Source organism: Brachypodium distachyon, chromosome 4 (assembly GCF_000005505.3).
Source record: "Brachypodium distachyon strain Bd21 chromosome 4, Brachypodium_distachyon_v3.0, whole genome shotgun sequence".
Lineage (NCBI taxonomy): Eukaryota > Viridiplantae > Streptophyta > Magnoliopsida > Poales > Poaceae > Brachypodium > Brachypodium distachyon.
The window spans coordinates 35,130,428-35,151,555 of NC_016134.3; positions in this window are offsets into that span (position 1 = coordinate 35,130,428).

Sequence of the window (21,128 nt, forward strand, 5' to 3'; positions counted from 1 at the left end):
TCATGTTTGATGTGGCTCATACCCCGTTGCCGTAAAACGGGATCCTTGGTCGGTCAGCGCTGATCAAGTTCATGGCGGCAACCCATTGCGCCTATGGCGTGATGAAGATGTTGTCCACGTATGGAGTCCTGTCCATCAAGTGCAATCTCAAGGATGCGGCTTGGTGTTTGGGCGAGGTCGTCAAGGCCGCCGCCGCAGCCGATTCCGGTGACGAAGGCATCGCCGGGAGCGAAGGCTCGCTGCCGGGCGATCGTCCCACAGCGAAGAAGGCTCGTTACCCCGCAGCAATTTGCCGGGGGAAGCACAAGCTCGAGCTCACGCCCCGCAAGGGCCAGAAGCTTAAGGAGGAGGCCGCCAAGGTGAAGAAGCTGCCCCTCGAAGTCGGCAACGAGGAGCACACCATCAGTGTCGGTGCAAACCTCGATGCCAAATAGGAAAGCGCCCTCATCACTTTCCTCCGGGAGAACGCCGACGTGTTTGCTTGGGAACCGTCGGATCTTCCCGTAGTCCCTAGGAAGGTGATCGAGCATCGACTTGCGGTGCGTCCAGACGCCCGCCCTGTCAAGCAGAAGGTCCGCCAACAAGCACAGGAGCGCAAAGACTTCATCAAGCAAGAAGTGGACAAGCTAAAAGCTGCGGGGGCTATCAGGGAAGTATTGTACCCCACTTAGTTAGCAAACCCAGTTGTAGTACCCAAGGGGGAGAACAAACTGCGCATGTGTGTAAATTTTACCGACCTAAACCGTGCATGTCCCAAAGACCCCTTCCCTGTACCCCGCATTGATCAAATAGTAGATTCCACTGCCAGTTGTGATTTGTTGTGTTTTTTGGATGCTTTTTCTGGCTACCATCAAATTAAGATGGTAGTCGAGGAGGAGGAGAAAACGACGTTCATCACCCTGGTTGGCTGCTACTGTTACACGTGCATGCCTTTCGGGTTGAAGAACGCGGGCTCAACATTCCAGCGTGCCTTATGCGAGTGTTTGGGACCCCAGCTAGGCCGAAACGTTGAGGCCTACATGGATGATATCGTCATCAAGTCAAAGCGCGGGGACTCGCTTATTGATGACTTGCGGGAGACGTTCGGTAACCTCCGCAAGATCAAGCTCAAGTTGAACCCTGAGAAAAGCACTTTTGGTGTAGACTCGGGGCAGCTTCTGGGCTTTTTCGTTTCACACAGGGGGATTTAGGCCAACCCAAAGAAGATAGAAGCTATCGAGAAGATGGAGGCTCCCCGCAAGGTGAAGGACGTCCAGCACCTCAACGGCTGTGTTGTCGCGCTGTGGCGTTTCATTTCAAGGCTGGGTGAACGTGCCTTGCCTTTATTCAAGGTAATGAAGAAGAAGGGCCCAATCGATTGGACCCCCGAGGCTGAGGCGGCGTTCCAGGACCTGAAGCAGTACCTGAAATCGCCGTCGATCCTCGTCGCCCCCAAGCTGGGCGAGCCACTACTACTCTACCTAGAGGCGACTGACCAAGTGGTCAGCTTGGTGCTTGTTGCTGAGAGAGAAGAAGATCTCCCGGGGGCTGGGGTTACGGGGCTGGGGGCTGAGCCAGCCTCGGAAACCGCCTTGAACTTGGGAACCGCCATCGAGGCGGCGGCGCCGACACCACGCAAGCGGCTCGTGCAGCACCATGTGCACTTCGTCAGCACGGGGTTGCACGACGCCTGCGTACGGTACCCGCAAGAGCAGAAGCCCTTGCTGGGGATTCTGCTTGCATCCCGCAATCTGCGGCATTACTTCCAGGCGCACCGCATCACAGTGGTGTCAGGGTTCTGCCTCGAGCGGGCCCTCACCAACTGTGAAGCCACTGGAAGAGTGGCCAAGTGGAGGATGGAGTCGTCGGAGTTTGATCCGCACTTCACGAACACCAAGGGTATCAAGAGTGCCGCTCTAGCTGATTTCGTAGCAGAGTGGACCTCGACAGGCATAGAAGAAGAGGAGCCAGAGACCAGCCTGCTCGGCAGGCTGGACGAAGGCCACTGGGTCATGTACTTCGACGGCGCTTTCAGCCTGCAGGGTGCTGGTGCCGGAGTCGTGATCGAGTCACACACAGGGGACCAGTTGAAATTCGCCATCCAACTCGACTTCCCCAACTCCACCAACAACACGGTTGAGTACGAGGGGTTGCTCGTCGGGTTGCGGGCGGCAATCGCCCTCTATATTAAGCGCTTGGTTGTCTGCCGAGATTCCCAACTCGTGATCAACCAGGTTAACTAGGACTACGACTGTCCGCAGATGGCAGCGTACGTGGATGAAGTCCGCCAAGCTAGAACACTAGTTCAATTGTTTGCGATTCGAGCACATCAAGCGCAAGGATAACTTCACGGCTGATGAACTGTCCAAGTGGGCAGCAGAGCGCCGAAAAGTCCCGGCGGGAGTGTTCTGGCACAGGTGGACTACGCCTTCAGTCACTCCCAAGCCGGCTGCCGGGGAAGAGCCCCCGGCACTGAAGAAGACCCCGCAACAGCAGAAGTCCATGCTGCCGATGTGGTAGCATGCATGAGTAGGGAAACCCCACCTTGGGTGGTGGACATCGCACGCTACCTCAAGGGGGAAGCCCTCCTTGAAGACGACGTTGCCGCGTTGCGCATAGCCCGGCAAGCCAAGATGTACGCTCTGGTAGACGGGAATCTCTAACAGAGGCGTGCAAACGGAGTAAAACTCCTCCGCGTACCCCAAGACGAAGGGCGCGCACTACTGGAAGATATACACCGAGGCACATGCTCGCACCATGTGGCCTCCTGGGCTCTGGCCGGCAAGGCTTTTCGGCATGGCTTCTACTGGCCTACAGCACTAGCCGATGCTGAACAGCTAGTCAAGACATGCCAGGCGTGCCAATTCCATAGAAAGAAGAGTAATCAGCCGGCGCAAGCCCTGCAAGTCATTCCATCCTCCTGGCCATTCACGGCCTGGGGGCTGGACATCGTCGGCAAGTTGCCGAGAGCCGTTGGCGGCTATGAGTACTTGCTCGTGGCCATCGACAAGTTCTCCAAGTGGGTGGAAGTGGAACCAGTGCGGAAGGTGGCCGCTCAGGCGGCCATCAAGTTCTTCAAGGGCATTGTGTGCCGGTTTGGTGTGCCTAACGGCATCATCACCGATAATGGCACACAATTTACGAGCGCCGCGTTCCAAGCCTACTGCGAGGACATGGGCACCAAGATCCACTTCGCCTCTGTTGCTCACCCGAGGAGCAACGGACAGGCAGAGAGGGCCAACGCAGAGGTGCTACGGGAGCTCAAGACGAGAACCTTTGACAAGCTCAAAGGCCACGGGAAGCACAGGATTGAAGAACTCCAGCCCGTGCTGTGGTCGATCAGGACCACACCTAGCCGGGCAACGGGTGAAACTCCATTCGTCCTTGTCTACGGGGCAGAAGCGGTGCTGCCCCTCGAGCTCAAGCATGGATCCCCTCGGGTACGCGCGTACGGCAAGCATAGCCAACACGAGCAGATGGTTGACGATCTTAACTTCATCGAAGAACTTCGATGCCGGGCTGCTGTACGAGCTGCACGTTATCAGCAAGGACTCCGCCGTTATCACGACAGGCAAGTCCGTACCCGGGAGGTCGAGGTCGGAGACCTTGTCCTGCGCCGGATACAAGGAACGAAGGCCGGGAAAAAGTTGACTCCGAAATGGGAGGGGGCTGCCGGAGCCTCGAAAACAGAAATCCCGTTGCCGGATCACTTCGTGTCTTGGGAATAAAAGAATGATCACACCCAAGTTTGGTATCGACCCTTTTGTGCCCGGGGGCTGGGAGGCAGGAGGGTTATCTGTGATGTACCTTTTTTCGTGCATTTCGAATTTTTTTCCAGCATCTCGGGCTTGGTAAGAATCTAACATGCAGGATAAGGATAGGAATCAGACGCATTGTGATACTCGTGGAGTACTCACGGGCCGTGTCATCTAGCGGGTAGCCACTTGTGCGTGGCGACCGCTTCAAGGCTCTTACCACAGGAGGGTGTCGCCCGTGTGCCGCGGTAACTCGGCGCGCGTGGCGACAGGATTCTCCACCGTGCCTATAAAAGGGCATGGTGGCCATGGAGCAACTCAAGGCAAAGCTAAGAAGATGGCGAGCAATGCAGTAGAGAAGCGATGGTGGTGCATTCCTTTGGGTGCAAGCGCCGAGGGTGTTCCCACCATCGCGTCCCTGCTACATCACTCCTCCAGACATTTCCAAGGCGAGGGTTGCCGCAGAGACGCGGTGATGGTGCATGCCATCAGTGCTCAGCGCCGATGGGTGCACTGTCACCGCGTCCTTGCCGCATCCCTCCAGCAGGCGTTCCAAGTGCAGAAGCGATACGTTTGACAAGAGAACAGACAACTAAGTGCATTATCCTAGGCGCCTAGCTAATCTCGACGCTGGCTCGCTGGTGTGGGTCGGGTCTTGCGTGCGGCTGGAGTGTTAGAAGGACGCTTGCGGGGGGAGTGCGCTCCTCATGCGGCTTGCGGGTTCGTCCTGTAGACGCGTGCTTGGGAGTAGCTAACCCGCAAGTGGAGTGGCGCGCCGCTGCTACTTAACCCGAGGTTGGCACTGCGGGTCCGTCCAGGGTCCCTGGTCTGGTTAAGTGAGTAGCGTGCGAGTCCCCGGCAACACAAAGCATAACACACGAGGACAGGAAGATCCACCCCACAAGTCAATTTCAGGAACAAGTATCAAGTAGAACCAGAAAGCAAAATTTCTAAAAGTAACAAATGATTACATGGGCTAATAAAACCATAACTATTCAACGGCGCCAAGCACCACTTACAGGAAACAAAGGTAAAACAAAGGCTAGCAGGGGACTACGACGACTGGTTGCCGGGGTCTTCCGCTGAGGGCTCTGGCGCCAAATGTCGTAGCCTAGGGCTTAGACACCGGGGATGCTGGGCACCCCCTTTTAGGTTCGGCAGTGGGCGATGGGGATCGCTCCGGCGATCGTTGGCGAGGCCAATGACGAGCGTAGCAATAAACAAGCAAGTTTACCCAGGTTCGGGCCACCCGGAGGTGTAAAACCCTACGTCCTCCTTCTGAGTATGTATTAGCCAATGAACAAGTGTTTACAGGTTGCCGGGGAAGTCCCCGGGCGCTCTCTTCCTTTCTGATAAATGGCTACTTACTACTTCTGGACTAAATCTCTAGGAATCACAACCCAGCTAGAGTCGACGACCCCTTTGACCAGTGCCCTCGGTCCTCCTTTTATAGTCAAGGGGATACCACAGGTGCCTCGGACTGCATGGGGACGCGCTTTTGGACACACGCCGAACAAAGACCCTAGGCAGCTTGCCTTTGCTGCGCAGGCATGCATGCACGGTACAAAGCCGAGCTTGAAGAAGGCCCGCTTGGCCCTCATCTCCCGATTCCTCTGCTCCTTCTCCGACAGAGGCTTCCTGGGAGCTTTCTCGCCCTTGTCGCCCGCAGAGCTTGTGGAAACCTTCCTCCTCTTGGGGACCTTGGGCGCCATGGGGAATGTGGGTGGCGATTAGCAGGATTAGAGGAAGTACTTCACGATGAGAGCAGCGCTTCTGACCTGCGTGCATGACCACCCTGCGAATGGAAATACTTCATGCCAGGTGACACATGGGTACAAGGCCTATACAAAATGCGGGGAAAACACGACATCGGAGAAGTTGCCCGCTTCATCCAAAATTGTTTACATGGGCCACCGAAAGACCCTTGGAGGGATGACAATGAAAGGTTCAATGGGAAGACGGAGCACGGGACAGCGCTGAAGGAGAAGTCTGGTATGCAAATCCTCGAAATTGTGAACGATCTTGAGGTTGTCCCCGGAAAGATTGCTGCGAAGAAATATAAGGAACCTGAAGGTGTCGTGTGGAAAAGGAGGTCCGTATTCTGGGACCTGGAGTACTTGGCACATTTAGAATGCCGTCACAGCATAGATGTCATGCACGTGGAGAAAAATGTATGCGACAGCGTGCTGGGGTTGCTGATGAACATTCCAGAGAAGACGAAAGATGGACCCAATGCACGGAAGGACCTGGAACTCATGTCTATCAGGAAAGAGTTGTGGGGCAAAGATCAAGTCTCGGCAGCCGACAAGAATGGTTTCGTGACGGTGACCACGCGGTGTCTTCTTGCATGTTACAACCTGTACAAAGACGAGTTGCATAGGATGTGCTAGTGCCTGCAGGGCATTAAAGTCTCATCGAACTACTCGTCGAGCATCAAGCATCTAGTTGACATGAAGAGTCACAAGCTATCTGGCATGAAGTCTCACGACAACCATGTCATACTCACTCAGTTACTTCCAGTCGCAATCAGAGGTATCATCGAGCCGCACGTAAGGGAGACAATCATGAAGCTTTCTGACTTCTTTGACAGCATCTCGCAGAAGTCAATCACCGTTAGACGATGCCAGATACTAAAGGATAGTATGATACAGATTCTGTGCGAGCTCGAGATGTTCTTCCCTCCATCAATCTTCGATATCATGATCCATCTAATGATCCACATATGCGATGAGATCTTGTCCCTAGGGCCCTCGTTCCTGCATAACATCTATGGCCCTGAACGATACAACGGGGTTCTGAAGCGGTACGTTCGTAACAGATCGCGTCCGGAAGGTAGCATCGTGGAAGGCTTTAGGGCAGAAGAGTGCATCAAGTTCTGCACGGATTGGTTGGCCGATCAGAAATCAATAGGTGTTCCTGAATCACGGCACAAGGGCAAGCTCGATGGCGAAGGTGGCCTTGGACATACATACCGTAATGTCTATGGAAGAGGAAGGGAAGCTGACTTTGAAAGAGCACATTTGGTTGTGTTGCAAACTGTCGGTTGCTACCGGCCTTATCAGGAAATGCACATGTAACAACTGCGAAATGAAAACCCTAAACGAGGAGAAGTCTGGATCCACTGGGAGCACAATAAAACATTCGCAGCGTGGCTGAAGAATTATTGGTACGGTAGGGAGACGACTAATGTATCAGAAGAGACGGTTGCATGCTTGTCACGAGAACCTGCTTACCACGTCTCTACTTGGCAATCATATGCGATCAACGGCTATAACTTCTACACTACGTCTCAGGACCGTAAAAGCACGTATCAAAATAGTGTTGTAGTCATGACTTCTCAGACCGCGGTCGACGACAACAGCAAAACCAAAGCGTTCTTCGGCGTTATCGAGGAGATCTGAGAATTGGACTACTTGATCACAAAGATCCCAATGTTCCGTGTAAGATGGACCAAAGGTGACAAAGAAGAAAGTCACAGGTTTACGACGGTGGTGCTACCTCCTGAGATCCCTCATGAACAAGTTGATGTGAGAAAAATCCCGACAAAAGAGGAACCATGGGTCTTTGCTAAACAATGCAAGCAAGTTTTCTACATAGACGACCCGGCAAATAAAGGCTGCGTTGTAGTAAGAGGAGGAAAAAGAAGCATTGTTGGAGTGGACAGAGTTACTTCACAAGAAGACTACGAAGGTTTCCGTGATCCGACGACAGCCGAAGATGACGAAGAAGCGGAACGCACGATATTAACGAGGAAAAGGAGAGGGAAAAGAAGAAGTGATGGGAGCGAGAGTGAGAAAATACCACAAAAACCCTACCTCAGAAGCAGTTCTGCGATGAGTCAAGTTATGACTTACCGAAGGAAGGAGAAGCACTAGTAGTCACATTGTAAAAATGTACTCGTACTGAATCTTAATAAAATTTATATGCATGTGATGAAGTTTTTGAAATTTGTATGCATGTGATGAAATTATGTGTGAAATTTGTATTACAGAAATGCATGAATTATGTGATGAAATTATGTGTGAAATTTGTACTAGCACATCAGTAACGGTCAGCTACCGCGCGACCGTTACTGATGATCACCCACACATCAGTAACGGTCGGTAGCTCTGCTGCCCGTTACTGATGTAAGCACATCAGTAACGGTTGCTAAGCCTCCCGCCCATTACTGATGTGTGGGTGATCATCAGTAATGGTCGCGCCGTTACGCGACCGCCACTGATGTGCGTCGGCATATAAAAGCGAGCGGTCGAAACCCTAGCCCGTCACTTTCCTCGCCTGCGCGTCGCTTTCCTAGCAGACCAGCTGTGGGCCGTCTTCCTCCCCGGGTGAAGCCCTGCCGGTATTTCACGCCGCTGCCGCCGCCGTCCCTGAGCCCGAGCCGCCCCGAGCCCGCGCCGCCCTGAGCCCGCCGCTGTCCCCGAGCCCGCGCGCGCCGTCGTCTCCCTCTTCCGACCGCCCTCCCCGAGCTCTCCTCCGACCCCGAGCTTCCTCTGCGCCGTCTTCCTCTGCCGTCTTCCTCCTCCCCGAGCGCGCGCCGCCGTCTCCCTCAACCACAAGTGTGCGCCTCTGCCTCATTCTCCTCTGCCTCCCTCCCTCTCCTCTAATTTAGGGTTAGGATTTAGGATTAGGGTTAGCAGTGTAGTTTCTTGCTGTTAATTTAGGGTTAGGATTTAGGGTTAGGGTTAGCATTGTAGTTTCTTGCTGTTAATTCAAATCATTTAGCTTGGTCCAAGCAGTGGAAATTGGGTTTTAATGTGGTATTCTCCTTCGTTTGGCCCAATTACTGCTGATGTATAGGTGTTTATTGATCTTGCACCTGTGGTTTAAACATCTTGCTGCTGTATAGGTGTTGGTTAGTACAATTTTATAGCTGCGAAGAAATACATGCTGCTGTTTATATGAAATACATGCTGTTGTATAGCTGCGAAGAAATACATGCCATTTTAGGTGTTTTAAATGCTACACATATATTAGATGCTGTCATATATACATGCTGTCATATATTAGATGTTGTCATATATGCTATACATGATATGGATCTTATATGTGAATTGTGGGCCCGACCATCATGTCGGGTCATTGGAGAAGGGGCCGGCGATCGTGCTGAGGGGGTACATATGCGGGTGGGTTTTTTATGCAGGTTTCGAGCTCCTAGTGGAGAAAATTTGCTAGTTTTTTAGCATAGGTCATGCCGAAATTTTCGGCCGATATATATTTGATGGTTTTGATGGCATAGGTACGAAATGGGAAAGAGTAGCCAGAAACCAGTTTTGATCGGGAGGAGGTAGATCGTGTCGATGAAGAGTCTTCATCGGGAGAGCAAATTGCCAACTCTGGCTCAGGTAGTTCTTGTTCAGAAGAGCCCGACAACGAGTGACGGGTGGAAGAGAGTAACCCGCAGCCTTCTGAAACTCCCGCTAAGAAGCAAAGGAAGAAGACGCCGAGGGGGAGCCACAACTTGAAGGAGTTCTGTTACGTGCTCACCCGGCACTCTGAGAGAGGCCGCCCGGAGTCGCCTGAGAGGGCACAGAAGGCCTTCACAACGACCTGTGGATCCGTTGCATGCAAGTATTGCAAGATCACCGACGAGTGGAGTGACATCTCCCAAGTCGTTAGAGACATGTGCATCGCGGACGTTGCAAGGAGGTTCCAAGTCACCGACGAGTGGCGTGAGTGATTTCTAGCGGCCGTCAACATAGCAGTCTGCAATGGACTTGCTAATTGGAAAACCACCGCTAGAAAGTGGATGGACAAACCGTACGAGATCATCAAGAAGAAATGGCCGTCGGTAACTGATGAGGCCGAATGGGAAAAGTTCAAGAAGGAATCGTCTGACCCAGCCTTCATTGCGAAAAGTGAACGCATGAGGGCGCTGCGCTTGAGGAAGCCCTTGAACCATAGGCTAGGGAGTGCAGGGAAAGAGGGGAAGAAGAAGGTCTGGCGCAAGCAGTACCGAATTCTTGAGGCGGCGGGCAGGGTGCCTCCAATGCATGACATGCTGGAGGACCAACGTGCTAGAGAATATGCACGTCAGCACATGACACCAGAGGAGTGGGCGGGCATTGAGCCAATGCAGCCGCCTGTCAAAAATTTTACGGTAAGGTTCACGTGCATTTAGTTGTTTGCGGCGTTAATTATGACACTCCCAATCCATATAGACTCACGTCATGTCTTATATGATAACAGGAAAATGCCCACAAATGGGAGGAGAGCAAGTGGTCAGAAACCTCCGACAACTCCGTGCAGAGCAAGAGGTGGGAGTCGGCTGTGACCGCCAGTCTTGCAAAAGGCGGAGCACACGGGCCGTGTTCTAGGAAAAGGCGAAGGGGCCTGCTGGGATGATTATTTCCCGCCTGCTCCGAAGCGAAGCAGGGTCCAGAAAAAACTCCCCGCTTCTTTTGAGATAATAGAACAAGCTAAGGCGGAGGCGTGAGAGCATGCATCTATCGTGTCTCAAGAGGTGTCGCGGGAATATGCAGTGCAAGCCGTCCATCATTTGGTGTCGGCATTGGCCAAAGACCACCCCACCCTTGGCGCCATACTCGGGGGAGGAGTGGAAGATTTGAGGAACCTCCTTCCTCCTCTTCCTCCTCTTCCCCCGTGAAAGAGCACCCCGCTGAAGAGCAGCGCCGCCTCCGACACACGTATGGAGGACGAAGACACCTACACCCCAGGTTACAGCCCGGCTCCTAGCATGGACAATCCCCCCGCTAGCCAACCTTCCCCAAGCGAGGGCAGCTGGGATAACGATCCGGGTCCGAGCGACAACATCCTTGTAAGCAATCTTTTCAAACTCTTTTTCACTCCTTACCTTCATGAATAAAGATCTTACACACATATGCCTTCTTCTTGTTACGCGCAGGCACCGGTGAAGTGTCGTATCCACGTTGACAAGCCTGGGAAGCCTGTAGGTGCCATTGGCCGCCTGATGCCCAGACAATCACCGCCACTGGTGCACGGCATTCTCATGAACGACGCACAAGTGAGTGTGATGGTGGACTCCGTCATCGAGGAGCATCGGGATTATGCTTTCCCGCTACCTCTGGAGGAAGGCGTGGATATCCTAGGCGGTTGTCCAAACTACTGAATTATGTGGCCTAGGAGCTTGGTATCTTTCTACAACCAGCGCCGGCCCTCTATAACTCCACCTCCCTCCGCCCACAAAGGTACTTCTCATTCGCCGCTCGGCTTTTCTCCTAGGATACTTCCTCTTGTCGATGCCGGCGGAGATGAAGAGCGGGCAATGTCGATGCCTGCATAGCTCAAAGATAGCCAGACCACAGGGTCGGCGCAGGCTGGAAGCGTCCCTCCCACCTTCTCTCTCTTGGGTGCCGCTGAGTCCATGGGTGGCCACAAGATCGATGACAAGTACAAGGCAGAGGAGCAGAAGGCATGGGACAGTAAGAGGAGGCATAAAAAGAGGGGGCGTGGCGGCAAGACCATCAAGTAGTCCTCCAATGTCACTCAAGATGAGATGCACCATGTGCCTGACATAACTGGAGTCTGGGAGGACAATAGGCCTGACATTCTCATCAAGAACCCATATCAAGGCCAGAGATTCGAAGACGGATCCTATTTCGTGGCTAGAGAGTTCGACCGGGTGCTTATTTACTATCCTGGAAGACCGATGGTCACCAAAGATTCCCTGCGTGCCGTGTCCAGAGAGATGCAAGAGTTTCATCAGTTCTACATGCAAACATCAGCTGGTTCTCAACAGCATACCCAACAGATCAATGTTAGAATCCCAAAAGACTATGGCTTCTTTGACCAAGAAACCGGGAACATTCAGGAACGTCCTATCACCTTTGGTGTGGAGTTCAACGAACTGTTCCACCTCTTCAACCGCCAAAAGCTTGATATCAACCTCTTAAGGCTGTGGTCTGCCTACCAAATAAGAGAACTGCGGCGATTGGAGGTCAAAAAAGTAGCCATTCTAGACCCCGCGATGTTCAACTACGGTGACATCGGTCTTGAGCCTTAAAAGGATGCCTCAAGAACCATGGCATCTAAATACTTGGTGGCATGTCTCGAGAAATACGCAGACCACGACTTCATCCTCTTCTTCCTTAATTTGGAGTAAGTTGAATTTTATATATGGAACCGTTTGTTTTTTGTAAATCAGTCTTTCTTATACACCCTTAGATACTAAAGTTTGTTTCTTTTGAAAACAAAGACCATTGGGTGACACTACTCATTTGTTTGCCTTGGTCCGAGGTGTACTACTTCGATTCACTACTTCCGAAGAAGGGTGTTCGAGGTAGGTTCTGGAAACCCATCAAATCACTCATTAACACTGCCTGGAAAGTGGCGACCAAGGAAAAACTAGCTAGTAAAGGCTATAAAGACGAGCCTCACCACAACCACAGGTTCCCTTGCCAGCAACAGCCGCCAGGCAGTGTGTCCTGTGGCTACTACTGCTGTCACATCCTTATGGAGAATGCCAGCATGTTCAAGCCTGAGTGGAAGGGGTCAGTCGCGGCGATGGAAGAGTACTGGCGGCCTCGAATGACAATGGGACACCGACCTAAATGGGTCGTCTATAACATTCAAAGGGAGTTCGCCCATCTCATAAACAATGAGGTCATCAAGCCTAGTGGGGACTTCTTCGAACGCATGGAACAAGTCGTGTCTAGGGTTCACCCACAACAATAGATTCAAGCTTGAAATGAGATACATTTGTATTCTTTATATGCTTCCATGAAATTTTGACACTTTGTAATTACGCTTGTATGGAATTTTGACACTGTAATCAATGTCGTGAAGTGAGATACATTGGTATTCTTTATATGCTTTATATGATGCGGCTTATATACATTTGTATGCTTTAAATGATGTGATGTGATGTGATGTGATGTGATGTGATGTGATGTGATGTGATGTGATGTGATGTGATGTGATGTGATGTGATGTGATGTGATGTGATGTGATGCGGCTTTATATGTATTTTTCTGTGATGAGATACATTTTTCTGTGATGAGATACATTATGTGCTGTGCTGTATATAATTTTCTGTATATTTCCTGTGTATTTACTGTGGTTTTAATTATTTTTTTAAATACCGAAAATGTATCAGTGTCAGTCCCTCGACCGACACTGATGTGGCAACGCGACCGTTACTGATGATATATACATCAGTAACGGTCGGGAAAGATCGACCGCCACTGATGTATATGTACATCAGTAACGGTCGCTCCGACCATTACTCATGATGGTACAGCAGTAACGGTCGGAGCGACCATTACTGATGATGGGTATCATCAGTAACACGAAGTTAGTAACGGCAGCCCCGACCATTACTGATGTTGTTTTTCGACCGTTACTGATAAGCCTTTCCGTAGTAGTGTCATTTGTCTAACGTACATGTGTCAAGTGTATAAAGGAAAGGACAATACACAAGTGTCATCCAAATGGACTTGTCTAAAGAACTAGAAAGAAGTGGTTACACCTTGTTTTACCAATGTGGTCCTCCTGTAGTTTAACCTTTGCTTTTAAGTCGAAACCCCTCCCATCCAAGTACTCTTATGTCATGCATGTACAAACCTTTTATTGTGCATGTACGTCTTCCTTTTGTCATGCATGTGGTTCATTCTAATCATTGACATGAATCAGCTGATGTAAAAAAACAGGGATACTTTTATCTTGGTACTGTGGGTTTGGGTAAACTCTTATTATGTTTTGTAAACCTCAGTGAGTCGTAGTGTGTGGGTGTTCGGCGGATGAAGGTGGCATAACTATAGTGCCTGCTGTCCGTTGTCTTGTTTGCTTTCGTCTTTGTTTCCCCTTCTTTTGTGTTTTTTTTGTTGTCGCTGTTCTGTTGGAACTATTCCCCTTTCTTAATGGAATGAGTGTCCTGGGAAACTTATGCTAGGGAACACATGTGTCTGCTTAATTTAGCAGCGTGAATATACCCTTGAGAGTGAGGTGCATTTGTTTTATATACCAACAAAAATATTTTTTGAAAAAATGGAGAGACAAAAGAACATCAATATATATACGGAGCACATACACACCTTGAATCATCACCTTAAAAGAAGAATGCACTGTTTCCCGGGCGACTCATTCCGGTAGATTCCATGAAACAAATGCCATCAGGCGGTGTAGGTTCAACGGATCTTGCTTTGGGGTTGAAAGAGACAATCAAGTAGCGCTAGGACTGCCCCAACTTTTCTTTAATTCCAGCTATATAGCTAGCTAGTCGAAGAGTCCATGTCAACAAATTGATCAGACGACTATTGCATCGTCAAATCAGATGGGGCTAGGAGAGACTATCGATAGTACAGGTCATGAACAGGGAAGAGTTAAAAGGTTATTGCCTTGAGTTAGACCCAGCGAACCTGTCAATATATACTCTCCGTGCCCACGTGTTTCTTGTTCTCACTGGTGTCTCCATCACTCGGGAAAGGCCCGGAAATCAGAAATTAAATGTTTCCACATGTAGTACAGATGCAGAAGAGCTACCCTTTTCTGTAAAATTAACAGTTAGGAGAGGTCACAATATGCACAACAACGATAAATAATACTCTCCGTCCCATATTAAGTGTCGTAATATTACATGCATCTATACGTATTTTAGTACATAGATACAGACAAATTTGATTCATTTAATATGGGACGGACGGAGTACTACATCCTCTTATTGATTTATCGTTTCCGTGCAACATATATGCATGGGCACTTTCGCACCTAATTAATCCGTTCGTTACTGTTTAATTTCTAGATCTCCTATCCTTTTTTATCTTGATTTCTTTTAAACGGACATGACCTCGCTCTGCTGGGGATATGCATGCATGCATGGCTGCTGGGATAAGTAGCATTGCTAGGCTGTGGACAATCACGACGAACAGTATGAGGCAGAGATCCCACAGGCTGTATGCATGCATGCGTGGAACTGATCACGCTGTAGCAACCATATATACGTGCGCCAGTATCTCTGAGTTCAATGTAGCAACAGTTGGAGCTGGCCATTGCTGCAAGGCTATAGCGTAGCATGGATCGGAGATCAACATCATACCGCCAGGCAACGCATGCAGCATGTTGGGGAACGCTCCAACGCGCATTGCATATGCATGTAGTGCATGCAGCATGAAGGGCCTTTTAAGATGATCGATACGACCGGTAGGATCTGCATGCAGGAAGGACTCTGGCCGGCCTCTCGGGCTCTCTAAACATGTCATAAATGTTAGCCTGCAATGCATGCATGCATGCACTGTGGGTGACAAACACAAGTTATGAACCCGGCCGCCTCGATCTTGATTCGTATCATGTCCTTATTCATATATGTATTTTTCTCTTGTACATGCATAACACTGGTTCTGACTCGGCAGTGGTTTGCCATTCGACGATGTCAGAGGCACTCCTCTCATACATGTCGGAGATCGCTTCTTAGGTGGTAGTCCTCTAGTCCTATTGTGTTTTGACTAGGTAGTTTTTATGAACGTTTGATTGAAATACAATTAAAAAAGGTAGCCGTCGGATTGTGACGTGTATATCTTTTCCCCTTATTGTAATAGTTTGGTGCTTTAATATATTCAGGTGAATAATCTTCCCCCAGTGATTGCCTAAAAAAAATCTTATTCATTTGTTGGTCAGTCCCTAACTATTGAATTAACATTGGAAATTTGAAGCCAAATAACTTAATTCTTTGCAATTTGTGTCGGGTAATAAAGTCACATCCTTTCGCTCACTGGATGTGAGATGTAAATGAATGATAGCAACAAGAAAGAATGACCAAGGCCGGCCCAAAATATGGCTATCACATTCTGTATATTAATTATTTTGCACTCCCGAGACTCAAATAGTCAAAGTATATGACCATCACTGCAATCTGGCCTGTGGATGGGCGGATGAACAATCAGCTTACATATAAATATGACTTTGCTAGAGTGCAATCGCCTAAAATTAATTGATGAAATTCCGGGGGATGTACTCCACCTACCGGAGAGATGAGGCGCGGACGTTGCTAGTGGAGGCAAGAGGCTGGAGCATGAGTCCAAAGCAACGTGCTATTAAAAGATACTCCAAACTGAATTGCATGAAAAAACAGTGTAAACATGGACTCGTTTCACCAGCTTGATGCACGATTTTTGTTTTATTTTTTGAGAAGGAAGACCCTCGGCTGATGAATCGGTTGATGTGCACAACCATATATTACTCATTGATCAAAAGTGACTGACACCGTTAGACAGCAATGTCGAACAAGTCGCTCAAAAAAGAAAAAAAACCGAGGTTGTCTACCTCGCAATAGTAATCCCACCAACCTGCCACATACCCTATAACAAGTGACTGAAACAAATGTTAAACACACAACTCGTAGACAAAGCCGTCCGTCACATGTGGGTCGATGATGACGAATCCAACCGTTGGTCGATCTTGGGATTTTCATCCCCAAAGCATAGCTTCAACTGATCACCACCTTCAGCAAGGGCACCAGGCATGCAGGTGCATAGATCTGTGTTTTCACCGGATCACGCACATGCTTGTCATCGAAGGTGCGACTTCCATCAATCCACCTACCGGCCGCCGGCATCTCCGACGGCATCTCACTGGCCGGAAGCAGGAATCGTCCCATACCGTCCCGCTTCCAGTCATTGTGGCACCGCCTTTGATCCACCTCCTATGGCGACAAACGGAAGTCTTCCCCTAACACGAAAAACAGATTTGACAAGATGACTTCCACATGAGAGGCATCGCGTATCACCTATCTAGCCGGATCGAACCTGGTGATCTGAAGGTAGAGTGGCGTCGCAAACATCAGCGCACGGGTCAGCTGCCGGATATATGTTTGAGACTTACGGATGCACGATGGTTGTGCACGTCACATGCATGGACTCTTTAATCATGTATTATTAGTCACGATTGTTGGAGTCTTCCGTTGTATCACATATCATGTAGGCATTAAGTAGTTTACACCTCATCTTCGAAATCTATCCGAGAAGATATTTTAGCCTATGTGAAATGAACGTACACTATGGGAGAAACCGGCTTTGCCGGAGGCCAGTGGCCGCCGCGGCTTTCCGTCAGGGCCGCCGGCAAAGCCCGTCGGCACGGAGCTCCACCGGCAAAGGATTCTTTGCCGACGGCTTTCACACGGGTCCGTCGGCGAAGCCTTTGCCGGCGGCAAAAACCATGGCCTCCGGCAAAGAAAAGGAGATCACGGCCGGTGGTGGCGTTAACGGCGAAGAACGCTCTGGGCCCACATGTCGGGCCTTTGCCGGTGGCCAGGGAAAAAGCTGCCGGCAAAGGTCTGACACATGGCTCCTGCCAGGCCGGCCACGCGTGGGGCGCGGTGGCCCACGTGTCAGCCTTTGCAGGCGGCCAGGTAAAATGCCGCCGGCTAAGGGCAGGCACGTGGCACGCCGCGAGCCGGCCACGCATGTCGCGTGGTGGCCCACCTGTCGGCCTTTGCCGGTGGCCAGGTAAAATGTCGCCGACAAAGGGCAGGCACGTGGCACGCCGTGAGCCGGCCACGCGTGCCGCGCTGTGGCCCACATGTCAGCCTTTGCCAACGGCCGGCGAAAATGCTGCCGGCAAAGGCTGACACGTGGCACGATCTGGGGAGAGGCCTGACTTACTCTTTGCCGGCGGCCAGGACTATGGCCGTCGGCAAAGGAATTTTTTTTTGTTTTTTTATCACAGCAATTAAAAATATTTTAACAGCACATATATATAGATATATATTCAGACACATCACAGCAATACATCCACACAAAATCATACATGCATACACATATAGCATTAACATCACAAGCATATAAACATCTCATGAAAGTCCAAAAATATCACATATCTCACAACATAAGTATTACAAGTGTTCATCACATGGTAGCAACATATTACAAGTGTTCATACATGAAAAAAAGGTGACTCGGGCACCTTCAACATCCACCACCCATTGCACACGTAGAAACCTATGAAATAGAGTTGGAATAGCATAATTAGATATAAATAAAGGCATTGAAGTGACAATTGTTAGTATTTGAAGCAGAATTTAGCCATTTGGCTCAAAAATGAAGCAATGGTCACATAAATGAGCCAAATGGCCCAGAAATGCCACCAAGGCACCATTTTCGAGCCATTATGGCTCATTTGACTCCAAGATGGTGCCATAGTTGCATAAATGAGCCAAATGGCCCAAAAAGGCCTCAAATGCACCATCTTGGCTCGAAAACGAGCCATTTGGCTACATTATGCCAGCATGGAACCATTTTTGAGCCAATATGGTTCATTGTGCTTCAAAAATGGCACTAAGGCACCATTTTGGAGCCAAATGACCCCTAAATGCTCTAAAATGGTATGATGGCACCATTTTGGAGCGAATATGGCTCATTTGGCTCCAACACGGTGCCTTGGTCGCATAAATGTGCCAAATGGCCCAAAAATGCCACCAAGGCACCATTTTGGCTGCAAAACGAGCCATTTCGCTTCCTTATGTCACCATGCCTCCATTTTGGAGCCAACATGGCTCATCTGGCTCCAAATTGGTGACATTTTGGAGCCAAATGGCACAAAAATGGCACCAAGACACCATTTTGGAGCCAAATCACTCCTAAATGGTCTAAATGATACCAAGGTACCATTTTGAAGCCAGTATGGCTCATTTGGCTCCTAAATGGTGCCTTGGTGGCATAAATGAGCCAAATGCTCCAAAATGCCACCAAGGCACCATTTTCGAGCCAATATGGCCCATTTGGTTCCAAAATGGTGCCCTGGTGGCATAAATGAGCCAAATGACCAAAAATGCCACCAAGGCACCATTTTGGAGCCAAGTGAGCCCTCTTGGCTCTAAAATGGGATCTATGTCACTATGTGATGCTAGGTTATGCAGTTCTATGTTGTGGAGACAAGAAAGTAAGTTTTCAAAACAACGGACCTCGAGAAGAGACAAGTTTTTGGCAACTTACCCGAGTCAGTGCCCAGGAGCAGGTGACTGGCCAAGAGGGTTGCCTCCAGCAAGGCTTGCGTGTGAAGAAGGGTCATTCGAGCCACAGCCGGATTGATGCTGTTGCACAGATCATTGTCGTTACAATGAAATGCGAAAAGACACGAGACGGCGAATGAAGAACAACTAACCTGCTGTGAGAACTGCCGTGCACCTGGACGACTGCGTATACTAGCACTCGAGCTCTTGGAAGTAGCCTTCAGGTGAGGTAGGCTGGGAGCGGTGCTCGGATCAATGGTTCCGTTCCCGAAGACCAGCCTACCGTGCTTCTTGCCTCCTCCCGCCCTCCCGACCACTTCCGGTAGTGGTAGTGGCCTTTTGTTATCTGTTAATTTATATATAGACCTAGTTAGATCTCCTTCTTATCTATTAGGCGTTTGGAATCTATATGCGTCTATGACCGCCTGTCTCGGTCCAACTTGTACTATAAATAAGGCTTCTGTGTAGCTTCTCAGACGTAGATCACTAATCTGACAAACCAGGAACACCAAGCTGGACTTCTACTAGACTACTACGTTCTATATATTGACCAATATGCATTGCAACATGGATGCTTATGATCCCAACTTAACTTGTTGCTAGCTCAAGAATGTCCAAAAAGAAAACGAAAGGTAACACCAAGCTGGACTTCTACTAGACTACTACGTTCTCTATATTGACCAATATGCATTGCAACATGGATGCTTGTGATCCCAACTTAACTTGTTGCTAGCTCAAGAATGTCCAAAAAGAAAACGAAAGGTGAGAAATTTGCACCTTGAAGGCTTCAGAGACATGAAAGCTGGTGTGCTACATTCCCAATGTCTGCAATGCTTTGATGGATGGAGCTTTGGGGTTTGAGGCCATATGCTCATCGAGTCATGGGGTTAGCATACTATAGGATGTGAGTCAACTAGAGGCCTGCATTAGCATGCGTGTCTATGTGCGTTTTGGGCATGTGAGGATGACATAGTAATCCCAGACAAGGCTCTCGCTGGATCGGATGGAATATCTCGGGGAAAGCATGCAAGAGCGAGAAGATTTGAACAAGGGTTTTGCTATTGAGCCTAGTACGTACCTTCTTATTCTAACCAATGTGATTTTCTGGTATCACTAATTAATCAACTTGCTCAGGGAGTAAGACACACGAAACAAACATCTTTTAGATAGCATTTTTTTCATGGTTGGAGAACATAAAAGGTACATACACGTGTCACTTTGGATAAATTAAAAAACATCGGTCGGTCATGTCCGTGGTTGTGTTTTGGATAAATTAAAAAACAGAGAAATGCATCCACATACACAATTACAGAGTTTGGCCCCGAGAAATCGCATTTAAGCGTAGTGTTGATAACAACTCAAGAAAGTGACGGAATGCAATAGTACAAGAAGGAACTTTTTTTCGAACAGGAGTCGGAAAGACTCAATCCATTAATACAGAAGAAGAGAGTTGCTCGTGGTTAATAGATGAAAAACCGGACAAAGCAGTAACAGTCCATAGTGCCTTCATGAAACATGATCGCACCCAGGACTACACTGACCGACCTAATTAACCATCCACACACACTCCATGCACACTGCCGTAAGAAGATTGTTGTCGTCGAGGTAGCACACAGTAGTCATCATTATCACACAACACTTCTTCTGAGCTGGAGACTAGCTCCGACTTCCCCCATAATTATCTCCTCCGTTCATTATGTTGTAGCTCTTAATTTTAACGGATATGATTTTAAAATTTGCCGCACAAGCTGATTTATGACGTCTTGGCGACATATCAATCGGAGATTGAAAAGTACTGTTCTTTGCAAAACAGCCGGCGCCAGTTAATTATGAAGGGAGGGAGTACAACAACAAACGTGTACCTGCAGGAGATTGAAATAGTAGTACGCTGTAACTCCAATTCGATTTTAATTCTGACAGGAGACTCGGTTGGCCTAAAGAGCAATCGAACAATGGTAGATAAGAAAACTTGATATTTCAACTAGTTTTTAAATAATTGCATGGCGAGTTGCGTACCTGGTGTGTTTTGTACACACTTGAGTCCTTATGATAAAACAACTTAGGGAGAATTTTATGAAAATCTAATCATTTTTCTCAAGCATGTACATTTTGGCTATGGTATTTTGTATATATATTTCAAATGATACATCAATACTGATACCAAAGGGCAAATAATTGTCAAAAAATACAATAATATAAAGTAGTCCCTTGTGTTTGTACGTGTCAATATATGGAGTGCAACGATAAAAGGAGTAAATCAATAGTTGGACTTATATATACAATATATAAAATTTGATCTAAATCTAAAGTACTGAGTGCAAATAAAAACTGAAAAAGAAACAAAATTTTGATCTCTATTTCAATAACAATCAATATGTAGCGAGCAAATGCGCGGGTCAATCTGCTAGTTATATGAAATTCAACTCTATAGTCACTAGGTACGACATTAATTATTCTCGGAAGTTTGAGGAATT